General features: G+C 41.3%; 1 protein-coding gene and 1 long non-coding RNA gene across 2 annotated transcripts in view; both read right to left on the minus strand.

Annotated features, from left to right (window-relative positions):
- usp54a (ubiquitin specific peptidase 54a) overlaps positions 1-3,241 on the minus strand; it is a 51,474-nt gene extending 48,233 nt beyond the window's left edge. Inside the window, 1 exon segment of the mRNA XM_042066208.1 lies at positions 3,050-3,241. The gene's annotated coding sequence lies outside the window, so the exon portion shown is untranslated.
- Positions 3,242-4,075: 834 nt separating this feature from the next.
- On the minus strand, positions 4,076-15,414 carry LOC121684834. The gene is made up of 3 exons (XR_006023205.1): positions 15,202-15,414; positions 5,751-5,827; positions 4,076-4,632 (listed from the first exon to the last, which is right to left on the minus strand). It is a non-coding gene; the product is annotated as an uncharacterized LOC121684834 (long non-coding RNA).
- Positions 15,415-15,476: the final 62 nt, after the last annotated feature.

The raw sequence follows: 15,476 nt of genomic DNA on the forward strand, positions 1-15,476 counted from the left end.
CGAGCTACCGCAATGTCTGGTTGCCAGGCCCTGGGGCTGGGGTGGCCCACTAAACCTCTTCCTGTGCCAAGCAACACTGAGCAGCTTTAAACGCAGGTACAAAATGCTAACAAAATGCTAACCTCCCTTCCAAAATACTACTCTTTGCTTTAATTTCAGTGAGCATCGGAAAACTTCTGAGTTAAAGCGAGTAAAGGGAATAAGGTGACTGACTGACTGAGTAACTAGGCCGTCGCATGTTCTAATTCTCGGAGGTGAGAAGATGACTCGCACTCTTCTCCGCCTACCATATTTGATAACATCAGACTTTTTCACGCCGGCAGTCAACGTTCACACTGCTAATGAAGCTGGCCCAGCCTCAGCACCTAGTGAAGTCACACCCGTCTGACACTTCGCTTCAACTGCCCATCTTCGCCTCGAAAACCAGCGCCAAAAATGGGAGCGTGAGTGGGGGTTGAGATTTAAAAGATAAAATATGCAACATCAACTTTAGCATTAAATCAAACCGTATAACTATAATCCACATCAAACCAGTGCATATTCCTCTGACCACCAGCCAACTTTCCATCTCTGGGGTTTGGCCCTCCCTCTTCAACTCTGGCACCTGACCAACAAAAGGAGGCAGAAAAAAAAAAACGGCAAAACATCTGTCATGAGCTAGCAAGCCAGTAAATCTCAGCTGTTAGGGGATTAATGCCATCCTTCTAATTGTCTTTACATCGCAGTACTGATATTATGTAATCAGCTACCACTAACCTACCTGGGAGTAGAGCTGGGTTAGCAAACATTTTTTGGCAGAGGGGTGCGTGGTATTCACAGTCCCAACAGCACCTAGTAAAGACCATATTCCACTCAGAACCATTCTGCATTCTAATGGTCTTCAAATGGAAGAGGAAATGAATTGCCTAGACAACAGAAGTCGTGCCCACTCAGGTCATGAATACCCGTGCTAGAAATGGCACTGTGCGTAGGCTGCTTGACCTTTTTGTTCAACAAAGTGTTTTGAGTTAAGAAAGATTAGGTTTGTGTGCAGAAAAAAAGGACAGATCTCAGGTCATATCCATGGTGGAGGTGTAAACGGCCATTTACACCAAGAACGATGACAATAACAGTAACAACAAAAAAGTATTGTGCTAGCTAATATGAATAACAACATCCACACAAACTACAACAATGACAACACCAATATAGTTATAGTTACAGCTATCTTTATAGTTATTGTTCCTGGTGTGGACCCTTTAGGTGTTTGAGCCGGGATGCCCACACAAAACATTTGGGCATGAGCAATCTCCACAAAAGGGGGGAGAGAAGAGAGGGAGTGGGAGCAGAGAAAAAAGAAGAGAGGGCGCAGGTGAAAGATGACCGAGGGCATCAAAGATGTACCTCTTCATTTTGTAATGTGACAGACGGAGCCAGTGGGGGAGTAATGGAAGGAGACAGCAGAGGAATGAGAAGAGGCAGACTATGAAATAATAAAATGATTTCCAGAGCGATCACGGCAGAGAGAGAGAGAGAGAGAAAGAAAGGAGAGGAGAGAAACAGTGCGTGAGAGAGAAAAAGACAAGACGTGAGAGGGCAAGACAGAAAGGGAATGCATGAGAAATTGCACATAATGAAAGAATTAAGCAGTGAGAAGGAATCCAGGCAGGGCACTGCCATGGCCACACAGGGCAGCTTGAAAAAGGGTATGTGGGTGGTGGTGGGGGTTGCCATCGTAAGCCTGGGCCTGGGTACACACTCAGAGTGCCCGCACATCTTGTTCAGTGGGCACCCTGCCCTCAGCATCACTTTGCCATGGCAACTACTGCTGTTTTCCTTCTCACCATCTGTGTGACAGCGAGGTCACCAGAATCTAGGGCAAAAAGATGAGTCTTCTCCTGGCTCCGTGGAATGAGAAGGAGCACATAAAGGCAGCGTAATTCTCCAACTGTGGAGTAGTAGGTCTAAGCAAGCTGAACACAATTGCCATAGCTAAGCAAGAGGGCATGCTATCCAAAAAGTGATTGATCATACAGAATATAAAAGGAGAAAACTCTTGAGAAGAGATGAGAAAGGGTTAATTACATGTTCACTACCCACATCAACTGGGCTAATGAGCAAGCATGAAAGCAAGACAGGAGCATTGACTGACCAAGGTTTTCACAGGTTAGAATGATCCATCTGTGCGTTTGCAGTCTGTGGTGCACATGAGGCAAACGCACTGTTGATTTTCGACGACTGGACATCTGCATCTACCAAGTGGAAGGCTATAAAAAAGCGTGCAAGTTGCAACTGATGCTAAAGTCTGTCCCGGCAAATCTAGACATATACACTAAAGAAGCCACTTACATATTCTTGTGCACAAGTTAGCAGGTGTACACTATGCAAGTGCGAAAACTTGTAGTGTACGCATACTATGCAAGTGCGACAACACTCAAGTCGGATTTTTATTAAGAATATTTAAGTTCCTTACTTGACAGACAAACGCTGTAACCGTTTTATATACAATGTTATACACAATACAGTAGCCTAGTTATTATTTTAATTACACCAAAAATAAAATAATTTCTTCTACGCATTTCGAGACGAGTGCAAGACGAGCGCACAAGCCACAAATGTGAACATTGTAACGGTATTTCAAGTTGCCTGTTGCTAAACTAGTTAGCGGTAAAGCTACAGGTCCATCGGCTTGACGGATGTGGTGTTTATGTGTCGTTGGAAGTTACTTAAGATAAAGAGAAAACGTGTCGAATGAATGGGAAAGGCAAGCAAAGTATTTAGTTTCAGGGAAGCAGCTGTGTTGTGCTAAAACTAGCATTCCAAAAGTTTTAGTTAAGATCTAACACTGGAAGACTAACGTTTCCTAGTGTAGCCCACATCCTAAATGCATAGCATGAAAATACTTCCTAATCACTAAAAATAATCATTCTCTCTTTTCAATTGCAAATGTTACCTTTTCACATGAAATAAGTTGCATGTCCATTGTAAAAAATAAATCAGTGTGTCGCTAACATGAATCCTCATCCGGTCTCGTCTTTCAATCTTGTTATCCTTAAACAAAGCAACTTACCTTTTCTCATCCACTTTTGCTACAAATGCATCCCGTGCTGACCAAAGTCAAATCTGAGAAGTTTTCCGCAGTTCTGTTTCTAACACGGTGAGTAACGTTAGCTTCGCCAGTCGGGTATTTCGGAGAGCTGAATTCATTTTCTGCTCACCAATTACTGTGTGCACTGAACTCTTTATAATACATTGCTAGCAGCAGAGTGAAGAGCTGGGCGGGGGGAAGGGTGACGCCATTACCTGTCGTTGGGAACAATGACAATACCCCTACACCAGCCGGGCGGAAAGTGCCAAGTTGACACTCGATGCACTTTCATACAGCTGAGAAACAACTCCGATTGCAGCAGTGCAAGTTTTAAACTGCCAGTGGTCATGTGTAATGCAAGAAATTCTCTCCATGGTATTTGCCGCGATGCCTAGAGGGCGGTCGGCTTGGAGAAAATAGGCGCACACAAAATCCGTTTACGTCCTGCTGCGACAGTATGCTGCATGAAAATTAAAGCTTGCAATGATGCGTCGAGCTTAAATGACTCGTGAAATTCATGGAAATATTCTGCTATTGGTGTAGAGACCAAGTTATTGGTCCCACGGTAACGAAAGAAAATTAATACATTATTGGCCTAAATATATCGTCCATATAAATACTCTTGATTCTTATTCTGAGCTGTAAAAAACATCCACATGTACTCTTCTGGATATCAAACACATGTGTTGTCTTCCTAACAATATACAAAGTATTGTTATGCCTGTGTACAGTATTTTAAAGGGATAACATAACATTTGATGTAACAAAGATAATCTTCCCAAGTATTATGTCATATCAAAGATGTTAAAGACCTAATCTTAACAATTTCTTAGTTGTGTTATGTCAGTTACCAAAAGTAAACAATTACTGGCCTGATGCAAACTGTTATGTTAGTTCTGTGCACACTAGAATAGACCAGTCTGGCATTACAAAGCAGCCTACTTTTATACATCAAGGAAGCTCCAAAAGTTGGTTTTAAAATGTTTAATACCTAGGCTCTGGCACCACTCTATTCAGAGACTAGAGGATTTTCAAACACTGTTTGCAGAAATAATATTTTAAAATGGCAAATACCTTAAATGGCATTTTGAAAGGAAACAAAAAATGAAAAGGATGAAGTGAGTTCTGTTGTGCTTCAGGAGCTTGGTGGACGTCTGTGCAGCAGACATGTTTACAGGCTTTCTGATGGCTAAATGAAAATTACACCCAGTGCTGGATGCTACTTCTCCACCCATGGATAATTAACAGGGCAATGTTACAGTTTAATCTGGAGTTGAGCCAGGCAAGGGGGGAAAAACAGGCCAGGCCCATAGTCTGTGTGTAAGACGGAGGGAGGGAGCCATCGCCTGGGTTATTCCCATGGGTCTCTATCTGTGTAAAACATTGTGGCCCATGGTGTCCAAAAAGAGATTGTCCATGTGCCACAACAAAACAAATGACCCTCTCACTATCTGTGTGAACCACTGGAGCCTTCATTCTTACAGAACTCCCTGCTAACTCCTTGTTATCTAGGTCCATCATCATTCGCTTATAACAGACGAGGAGACCTTAATGGAACCTTGCATCTACAAGTTCAGAGGAGAAAAGATACATCAGGCAATGTTCAATTAATTTATATCCCAAAGGGGAAAAAACAGTATGCTATTCCCTTCATGTTCACATATTAGCATATCAGACCAATACTCAACAAAGTGGCCATGATAACACAAGAAAGGATGCATAATTACATCATGGCAATTTAAATCTGATTTAATGCAGATCTAAGAAGATCTGTCTGCGGCTCCTGAGTTTGTTGTTCCCACTGTTGGTAAGTCATAGGACTTTAGCGCTACAGTAGACAGCATTACTAAAACAAAACTGTGGAACTGAAATGAAGACTGTTCATCAAGCAATACAATAATCATTTCTGTCTCAGACACACGATTCAAGCAATATGTAGCCTTATAGAATCCCATAGCCTCGTAGCCTATAATTTCATCAAAGCCTAGGCTACATGTATTCCGTTGTACTGTACACATACCTTTATGGATATAGCCTACCCTATTGGATGGTGGGACTGTACAGAGCAGACACTTCTGAAGTCAGTGGCCTGAAGCAAGCCATAAGCCTTAACTTACACAAATTACAGAACGTATCATAAACTCAATCTCTATCCAGCAAGAGCAGCTCAGAAAAAAATAGGGCTAATGTGTAACTACTGACAAGCTTAATACAACATTTCCTGAAAGGGGGTCGGGGGGAACAATGCCTTGATTCTTTTGGTATTTGTCAAGCGGTTTGTGTTGGGAATTAGAACAGTTTCCCATCATAAGCAAACCCCTCCACCCCCACCCCAAGACAAATGCTGATGTTGAAAACAAAGAATTGTACCGGTAACAATGCCACCTCTTTCAGTTCAAAGACACGCTTCCTCTATTCTAACCCCAAAGGCTTTGTCTGGCCTATTTACAAAGTGAGGTCCAAAAGCAATCCAATTAACATTTTTTGGTTTATACTTTTTTCAGTCTGTGAGTGTGTATGTTTAATTAAATTCAATCCATGCTAGTCCACTAGTGTTTTATTGGCTGGCACAATAACCTGTTTTTCCCTGAATATAAACTATAAAATATTGGCAATTTTCTTTCTACAACTAGTCTCATAGAGAACAAGTAGTGTCAAAAGGTTTTGCGTTTGAAGACCTCACCTGTCTCCTGAACAGCATAGCACAACAACAACTACCACATCTTGCTCCTGTTCTGGTGTAACAACAAACACCACCACCTATCCAAATAGCCAGGAGAAAAAAACTGAGATTAGGACGAGTAGTGCTCAGCAAATATTGTGTCCACTTTGTCCACTTCCTGTATGACATCACCCTTTGAAGGGCACCACCCACACACTCACAGACTGTGCCTACCCTGTCGGATGATTAACCCTGAGCACATTTCCCTCAGCGTTGGCTCCTCAATTACTCATGCAATCAAGCCATGGTCTAATGAGTTAAGATAAAAGGAACGAAGACAGTACCAATCACTGTTGTTAACTGTGCACTTCACAACAGTCTAATTTGGACAACGGGGCAGGGTCAGGGGTGGACGTGCTGTACGTCTTTCTTTAGTCACTTTTCAAGAGGATGACACTGTTCTGAGTCACCGTTTGTTTCTGTTTCTGTCTCTCTCTCTCTTTTTCTCTCTCTCTGATCTGGCAAGGACAAATGACAAGATATTCACAACAAAACAGGTCTGGCATAAATCAACCAACAGTTATTAGGCTAAAAAAAAAAAAGGTTTGCCAATGCGGCTTTAAATAAAACAAGACATAACAAAGGCATCAAGGCTTAGGGAAAAACACTTTTCCATTACCGACAAGTCAAGGAGAGGATGGAGGCCGTTTCCAGCATCCAGCCATGCAAAATTTTCCTCTAGATATGACATCATCTCCAGAGGCATTTCCCTCAGTTGCACACCACACAGGCATGGTGCCCTTTCGACTCCTGCGCTCATTATGAGTCAAACAGGCAGAAGCTACATAAACCATAAGGGTGCACACACAGAACAAGCCCTCAGTGTTTACACAAGCAGATGTAGGTATGCTAATCTCAGCCAGCAGCCAATAAACAAGCACAATTAGTCCTACATAACAACAGAACTCTGCCATTGCACAGACTGGATATTTTAACTGAAAATTCAATTCAAACTTGGTGCCTTGTGTCTATTGCACATTAGCCATCCTCCGTGACTGAAAGAGTGTGTAGTGCCTAAGCCTCTGTGTAGGTAAATGTGGCCGTCAGAAGGTTTACTTAGGCTACTACAGTTTCATTCATTGACTGCTGAGCATTTGTCACACCTGCCAACCACCAAAGCCCCAGCTAATCCCATTTGTCCCATACTCGTGTAAGATAACCTTTCCCTTTGACACAAAAGGCTCTCTTAACATGTCAGAGGCGGCGTTTTGGGTACTCACCACAATGGGGTGGTCGTTCATCCGAGTCCGGAACATGACAGCTGCTATATTACCAGAGAACTTCACGCAAGTCTCCACAGGTGACACTAGAAACAATGACATCATCCCTATCGGCACACACCTGTTTCCTCAGGAAGCCCCTCCCCTCTTCCCGCCTACCTCCTGTGACTTTCTAAATCTTTAAAGGGACAAGCCTCACAGCGTCACTCTGAGGGCAAAGCTTTTCTGTGGTTTCAATCCCTCCCTCTACCACCAAATGCATACCAAGCACTGTAGACATAATGGAATAGGCACTGTGCTTATCTCTTAATAATGGATTTACTAATTTGACAATAAAGATCAGTGGCTAATGAAGATAAATGTTAGCCTTACCCACGGTTTTGCACTAATCAGACTTATGGTTAGTTTAAGTTTTTTTTTTTCAATGTGTCTGTTTACTTTTCATTTGAATCAAAACTTTTTTTCCACCATCTGTACCCTGTGAGAAGTTATTTCCTTCAACAAGACTCTTGCAGTGGTGGCACAAAGCAATCCATCAACAATCCATCAAAAATCCAAAGGCTCTTTTGAGAGTACACTCGGCCTTTGTTATCTTCAAATCTAGAAAAAAACTAGAAGAGCCTTCATAGAGCTCAGACCATAACAATAATTGGGACCATAAGAACCCAAACAGACATCATTGTCCAAATGCCCATATACAAAATGTCACACTATATTGACAGCACGAAAGTGACTTTTGTTATGGTGCCCCTGGAATAATCTTGAATGTAATATAAAAATGAACCCTCTATGTTCCTATAATCAATTCAGATCTGTAATCACAAATCACAAACCTTCCTATGTCCAATTGTACCCGTTTTAAGTAAATGTTATTATGTTAGTATATTATTTTATTATTAATATTTGATGTAGTTTTATTTTCCCTTCCTCCTCAGGGCTCCAGAGTGCGACCAATTTGCGACCTAATTTTTCAAAAGTGCGACTAAAAAAAAAATCGGAGTTTGCACCGGTGGGACTAGCTATTCGAGAGAGGAAAAAGTGTCCGCATTGAAACTCTACCTTTGGTTCAATAACAGACACATATTTGGCCAATATCGTGGTTTAAACAAATCACAGATAGTGAAGGGCGGGACCTCCCCTCTGATTGGCCATGGCCCAGTGCCTGTGTGTAAATTTAAAAATGTGTGTGCTGCAGAGAGAGAGAGAGAGAGAGAGAGAGAGAGAGAGAGAGAGAGAGAGAGACCCGTCAGATAAACAGAGTGGATGTAGTTGCATTACAGTGTGGTCACAATAACTGTGGTCATTGTGTACGGTGAATTGAATGGACACATTTAGATCGATAGATAATAATAGGCCTACCATTTCGTTACTGCATTAACCATAGTGATGTTCTTATTGAAAATTTAAAAATACTAAAATTAAAAAGTAAATTGCATTGTGGGGCTGTCAAATGATTATTGCAATCATCATTGCAAAATCACATAAAAATCCCCCAGGCTACTTGGAACATCTCTTTAAATTGTGCTCTAGCTTCTATGGAAGATGCTAGCATGGCGAGCTGGTTTAGCCAAGGCCTAAAGATCAGGAAGGATAGTCTGTAAGACATTGAGCCATGAGATGTGCAGTTTGAAGCCCTTAAAAGACGTGCACTGTTAATTTACTCACTGTTATTTTTATTTAATTCATCTTGAATTCATCGAGATGTTTTAAGTTTAAATTTCAGCTCAGTGAAGCACTCAAAGCACCAACACTTCATTAAGTCACTTTTCTTGTAGAATTGTAAATCATAAGTCATAGGACAACCTATATAGGACAGTAATTAAGGAAAAAAAGTGAACCTGCTGCAGTGTTAAATGTGATGTGGTTGAAAATTTGGGTGCACCTAAGAAAAAAAGTTAGTCTAGAGCCCTGCTCCTCTATAATGTTATGTAGGTTATCCTATTATTTATTTTATTTTGTTTTATTTATAGGCCTTTATCACAATTATTATAAGATATATTTTGTTATTTCATTGTTAATCTCGGATTCACTGAAAATGAGGACTACCCTCAATGAACCTCAGAGAATAAATAAAGGTTGAATGCATGAATGAATGAATGACCTTTGTCCAAATGTATACTGCCCAAGTGTAGCCATCTAATATCTACTATTTTAACCCATTTAATGAACAAAATGTTGTATAGCATGAGACATCTGATCGACTATTTTTGGCTACACAAACCTTCTTTACAACAAGGAAACATTCAGCTACAAGTTCATGCCTATAGAAAGGCTGGATTTTAGTGCCATCTAACTGAGAATGCACCATGGTCAGCCCACCATGGTCCATTCTCTCGATCTTCTGACCTTACCAGACATGGCAAAACACAAGCAAGAGTTTTTTAGTCAAAGTATATGAGATAATGGGTCTAGTTCTCTTCTGCAAGTAAGCTAAATTGGTCATATTCCTTCAGTTCACCAAGGCTGTCAGCACCAGAGGAGGAACCTCCTGAAATCAGTTTTGCTCCTGATTTTCAGTGGGTGGAGAGAGCAGGCTTTTTCATTGTGGGTGCAGGGAAAAACAGACTATGCATTACCGGCATGTTCAAGAGGTTTTCTCTTTGAAATAACACAAACACCATAACAACAGACTTTTTACCTCAGTACAAGCTAACAGGAACCGCTGGTTAAACAAACAGATAAAAGATGGCCAGAGAGATGATTAAACACAGGAGGAGATGACTTATATTAGGCTGTTATTAATGTAGTGCTCAGAGCTTCACTACCTTAACTTTGTTCCACACAGCATGAGTGTTTTCTTCACAACACTTCTGAGAAATGTCCATTTATCATGAAAGAGTCAGAGAGAAATCAGGAAGTTCCCAGGTCTTTGTTAACGGGGAGAGAATAATATTCTTTGTACAAAACTGTCAACAAATCATTATCAACAATGCTTAGGGTGTTATACAACATGTTCTTCATCAATGGGATGGGGTATTGCTTTGTTGTTTATAGGATCTTGACTTTCTTTAAATGAGTTCAAAATAAGCATGGGAGAGGCGAGTGGTCTGTGCTGCTAAGACGCAATTAAAAATATGTGACTGCTTAATTGATTAACTGTCCTCAAAGAACAATTCAACAGGCCAGCTACAAATCTGAATAAAATCGGTCATCATCACCGGATTCCAATTTACCGTGTTCACTTCCAGCCGACCTCACCTGACCTATTATGTCATGGCAGGGTCAGAGAATGGCCCCAAAACCAAGGCGTCGTGTCAGAAGTATTCAGCAGTAAACCATCCACAAATGCCTTGTTCAGCTCCCACTGACTTGCACAAACCTTCTACTCATCACTGTGGAATCCTTTGTGTTGTCAGAACGGAACCTCACATGATTCTCAGGAATGGATTGCACATTGCAGTCAGGCCAGGTCTGTGCAATGCCTGTCCTTCTTTTAACCTACCGGTGTCTAACCCACTTTTTTTGTCCATTGTATTTTTCTGAACCATTTCCCATTATCAAGGGGGCAGATTTTCCTGTTGTGGGTAGACCTAACAGTGTTCTTCTGAATAATTCAGGATTCACTCCTGCTCTGTCAAGCAATGATCGTAGTAGGCCAACCAACCATTTTTTAATTAGCCTACAAGTTTGCAACAGGCCACTCTTTAAAACCATACGAAGACTCATTATTAAGCAAAATGTGACCAAGAACGAAGTCAGACTGGATGACACGGCCACAGTGGTAACTTCATGATTCACTGAAGTTTCAACCAACCTCTGCACAGCACATGAAAGCTTCATAATTAGTCTACATGTGATATGAACTGCAGAAGCCAAAGTGTTAGTGTGAATTTACAAAGGACAGGTTATCAGGATACGTATTTGAATGTACCAACTGTATCTCTGATAACTTCATGTATCCACTGTCCAGTGTCCACTGTATGCATACTAGTAATTTAATCCATCAACTGTAAGCATAGTGTGTAGTGTACCCATATTGTATCTTGCCTGTGCCTGTTGAGGTGTCCCAACCATGGCAACCTTGACAGGGACAACAAGGAGGCGGACATCCCCAGCTGCGGACATCCCCACCCGGACAATTGCACTACCCTATTCCACCCATAGTGTTCTATTTATTTACAAATTTACATACTGTAATTACACTTAATACATAGCCATATTCTACTGCTCTTCATACTATTCATTCACCCTGCACACTTATTCTTATTACTCTTATAATGTTACTTTTTTATATATATTTCTATTACAGTATTTTTTATATTTCTTACTGACCTTTCTGTTTTTATTCTTTATATGTTAAGTGACTGTTGTACTCCGAGAGCAAAGATTAACCTTAGTCAAATTCCTTGTTTGTTTATGCAAACCTGGCCAATAACTTAAAGCTGATTCCAATCTGATTTGCTGAATCTATGGTCAGCATCTTATCATGTTGTGACAAAACCAACAGAGAAGCAGCCTGCACAGATATCAAATAATGAATCTATAGGTCAAACAATGTCAGTTTGTATTAGCACATGGTTCAGTAGCACTGTATAACTCATGTGTTCGATAACAGGGCCCTATTGTCATTGTCCATGGGAAAGGAGTGCGCACAGAAATCTATATTTGAAGGTTAGCAAGTTCCTACAACTCTACAGGTAAACTATTTTCTCTTTTGATTCTTTTTATACGTTCTGTCATCAGAACAGAATGAGCAGATGGTGTCCAACCTGTTTTCCACTATTCTTAGCTCCATAATTTACCTTGCTCAGTATGTCTGTGTTGGTAGAGGAATAATACGTGTCAAAACAACTGTAGACACCATGGAATCATTTCTGTAATTGTTATTAATGCGTGACACTCCAAAATGCTGGATTTGATTGTTTTGACACGTATTATTCCTCTACCAACACAGTAAATGAAATGATCATTAATCATATATAGCCTATGTTGTTAATGTTAATGTACCCCCGCTTCACAAAGGCACACTAGGTTGGACATTCTGCAGTGATGTTATAAAGTTTACAGCTTCACCAGTACTGGTAAATAGGCTACATTTTCAATAAGAACAGCACTGCACCTTGCCATCCGGAACACAAAGGCGACAGAGAATGAGAAGGTGACGTCACCCACTCACTGCAAACCAGTACAAAGCCATTACTGTGGCAGGCTGTGGGGGGATGACTCAGAGGCTGGAGTGCACTTTTTTTTTTTTTTCTTTTTTTTTTTTTAAACATAGTCAAGCGACCAACCACCCACCCATCATCCCATCACAAGGTAATCATCCTACCAGAAACCATCCAATTCCCCATGCATGTGCAGCACTCATTTCCTGCGCAATCTCTCCCTCTCTCTCTCTCTCTCTACTACAACCTCTTCTACAGCAGGTTACTGTACCTGTCTGTCATTCTCTCCTCTCTTTCGCTCTCTCTCTTTCTTCTAATGCAGCTTAAAAAAAAGGCACACACATAATGATTCCTGCTTGTGAAAGGTGTACATTTTCAATGCCTGTGCATCCGCCTGGAAGGTGCTGAGGTAGGGAGAGGTCTATACTAAAAGTAAAAATTCGGAGCAGCACAGATGTAGTAATAGCTATAAACTTTAATTAAGGTGCACAAAAGGGACTAACGTTTCGATGCTTCATGCATCTTCCTCAGAGTCCTAAGTAGGGAGAGGTCTAATCAGAGACTGACCAGGGAAACCAGGATAGCAGTCACCTGGGCAGCCACTGAAAAGGAAGACATCTTCATCTCCCCCCCCCCCCCCCCCCCCCCATTTTTCAATAAGAGTTGAGGCCTAACTTGCACCTTGTAACATGTACGCTTTATCAAAACAGAACTGAGATGTTTCTGTAAAATTCAAAGCCAGTAATGAGGATTCTACATTAATATGCAAACCAAAACAAAAGGAGGATAGCCTCATGTTCACTTTGTTTCATGATTGGAGGTGGTCTATATCTTGACACTTCGGTCACTTCACATTTCCATCTTAGTCCAATGGGTGAACGCTCTCTGACCTTTCACCACACCCCAAAAATCATTACTCAGTGGCTCTCAAACTCACTGAATTATGCAATTCACCCCACTGATGACAACTTCAGTAAGCTTTACAAAGCAATAAGAAGGCATGCTAATCGCTCTGGAACCTATAGCTCATCTAGAGAGAAACTCCTCACTGAACAAAAGAAACATTTGAATTAAGCATGAAAATCTGTGTTCTGATTTCAGCTCAATGTTTTCCTGTGGTGAGAACATCATATGAGAGGAGAAAAATGCCTGAAATTTGCTTTTCATGAGCATTCTCCACAGGCTGAATCTGAAAAAAAAAACTTGCCAGCATGCATTTTGCCTACAACCAATTAGTCTTGTTCCTTGTACACTACCTTGAGTCACTGCATTACCAAACATTATACACGCCAACACCTCCCACTCGTCTACTCAGCACTGATGAATGCATGGGAACGCCTGCCTTGAAGCACTCTGCCAGAAGTGACCATCAGTATGTTAATTTATTCATCTCAATTTTTACATAACAATCCTCCTCTAATTTGGCATGCATGCCAGGACTCACATTTATTTTTTCTCAGCTAATCTCTGAGAGAGAGAGAGAGAGAGAGAGAGAGAGAGAGAGAGAGAATGTCAAAACAGGCAATGTCAGCCATCTCTCTGATTTAGAACAAGTCCCTTAGTCCTACGTTAGGTATTCCTAGGCTGCTCTTACGTGACACTACTGAAGCAGAACTGAGGAGTTATGCCAAAATCTGCACCGGTTTGGTAGGTTCAGCTGCGCTCACGTGGGAGAAGTGCTTCCTCAAATTCTAAAAAGGTTTTTTAAAATTTAAAGCCCACGGAATAAGCAGGGAAGTGAACTTTCCGCAAAACTTCTGGCCCTCTGCTGCATAATTCCACCGATATTCCACCATCCCGTTTTAGATTCCCTCCTAAGTGTGCCAATTCCTTTTTTAGCATTTCGAGTGAAGAGATAAAATGCCATCCCCTGAATCATGTCGGAGTGGTGTTGAAATAAACGTGTTGCCGTACAGGAAAATGTCATGTTAAAGTTATTCATGATGAACCGCGGTACAATTTACATGACACATTGTGATTTATTTATAGATCACTTAATAATGCATCCAAAATCTTTCAGGTGACCAACTGAACACGTTTAGGGATAACGTTGAAGACATGCTCATATCTAATCCTCAGTTGTGCTGGCATTTTCACCGAGATCTGCCTGTCCTACAGGCGTGTAAAACACTGCATTAAAAGACAATGAGTGTGACTAATCGTTACCCCTGAAGCTAGCGTTAGATTTTTCAGTCAGAGTTCACCAGTTGTTTCTGCTCTAAAATGCGCTTTCATCAACTCATTTCTGCATCAACATATCGATAGCCTCTCATCTAGTATGCCGCAGATAGTTGGCGTTACAAGAAAAATATAATTCACACACCACAAGTCTCCTGTTCTTTTTCAAACAAACGCTACCTAGAAGGCAATCTAACAAATGCCCTACTGCGGACAGAAAAAAAAGCATCTTGCTTGGATCCAGCAAGCGCTTTCTGATGGCATATCAATAGTTTAGACTAGACTCAGCGAACACATGGGTTCTGTGGTGTTGTCAGCCAACGACACCGACACCCTCTGCTGCAGTGAGCAAAAATCGAAATACGGACTGAAAACGAAATAATCAAACACAAGTAAGTAAAGGGTGGGGGGAACCTGGACATTGGCGTGGTTATGTAGCTTTCAGCAGCACTAATTAGGCACTCATTAGATAGCTAGCAGTGGGGTGCGATTGCTTTGTCAGCGGGTTACATGGGCTTTCGGCTGTCCTCCACAGACTACGGTTAGCTAGTTTGCTGTTTTGGAATTCAACAGCTTGATGGTAACAAACTTGCAAACAGGTATCTTAACAATACGTTGTCCCTCCTTTCAATGCAACGCAATAAACTAATCAATCGTATTTACGGATCGGTACGCGCGAAATAAAAAGGCTATGCTAGCATCAGTCCTTCCAACGGTAGATGGGGTCTGATGCATCCTTAAGGTGAACGTCACTCTGAATTTCTTGTAGACATGTGCATGTGCGTAGCTAGCTACAATAACTTCTCCAAGTCTAAACAACATTAACTGTCACTCTGCTGTTCTCCTGTCCACCACAGTGAAAAAATAATAATTTAAAAAGTATCCTAAAGACGGTGTTCTCCGACTCACCTTCTCTGGCCGAGAGCCGTTTACCTCCGTTAGTCTGGCAATTTTCGGGTGATTTCTCTGCCGCTAAACCTCAAACATCCTCTAGCGTCACTCTGTACTGCAGCCAAGGCAACCAATTCTCGCGATGCTTTCCTCCAGGTAGTAGTGCGACATCAGGAGAGGAGTGGGGCTGTTGGAATTTTTGTGGTTCGTTGTCAAATTAATGATGATGATGTAGGCTAGGCTAGATATGACAGACGATATGACAGTATTGTTTTGATGATATGTATAATGTT

This window comes from Alosa sapidissima, chromosome 16, assembly GCF_018492685.1.
Source record: "Alosa sapidissima isolate fAloSap1 chromosome 16, fAloSap1.pri, whole genome shotgun sequence".
Lineage (NCBI taxonomy): Eukaryota > Metazoa > Chordata > Actinopteri > Clupeiformes > Clupeidae > Alosa > Alosa sapidissima.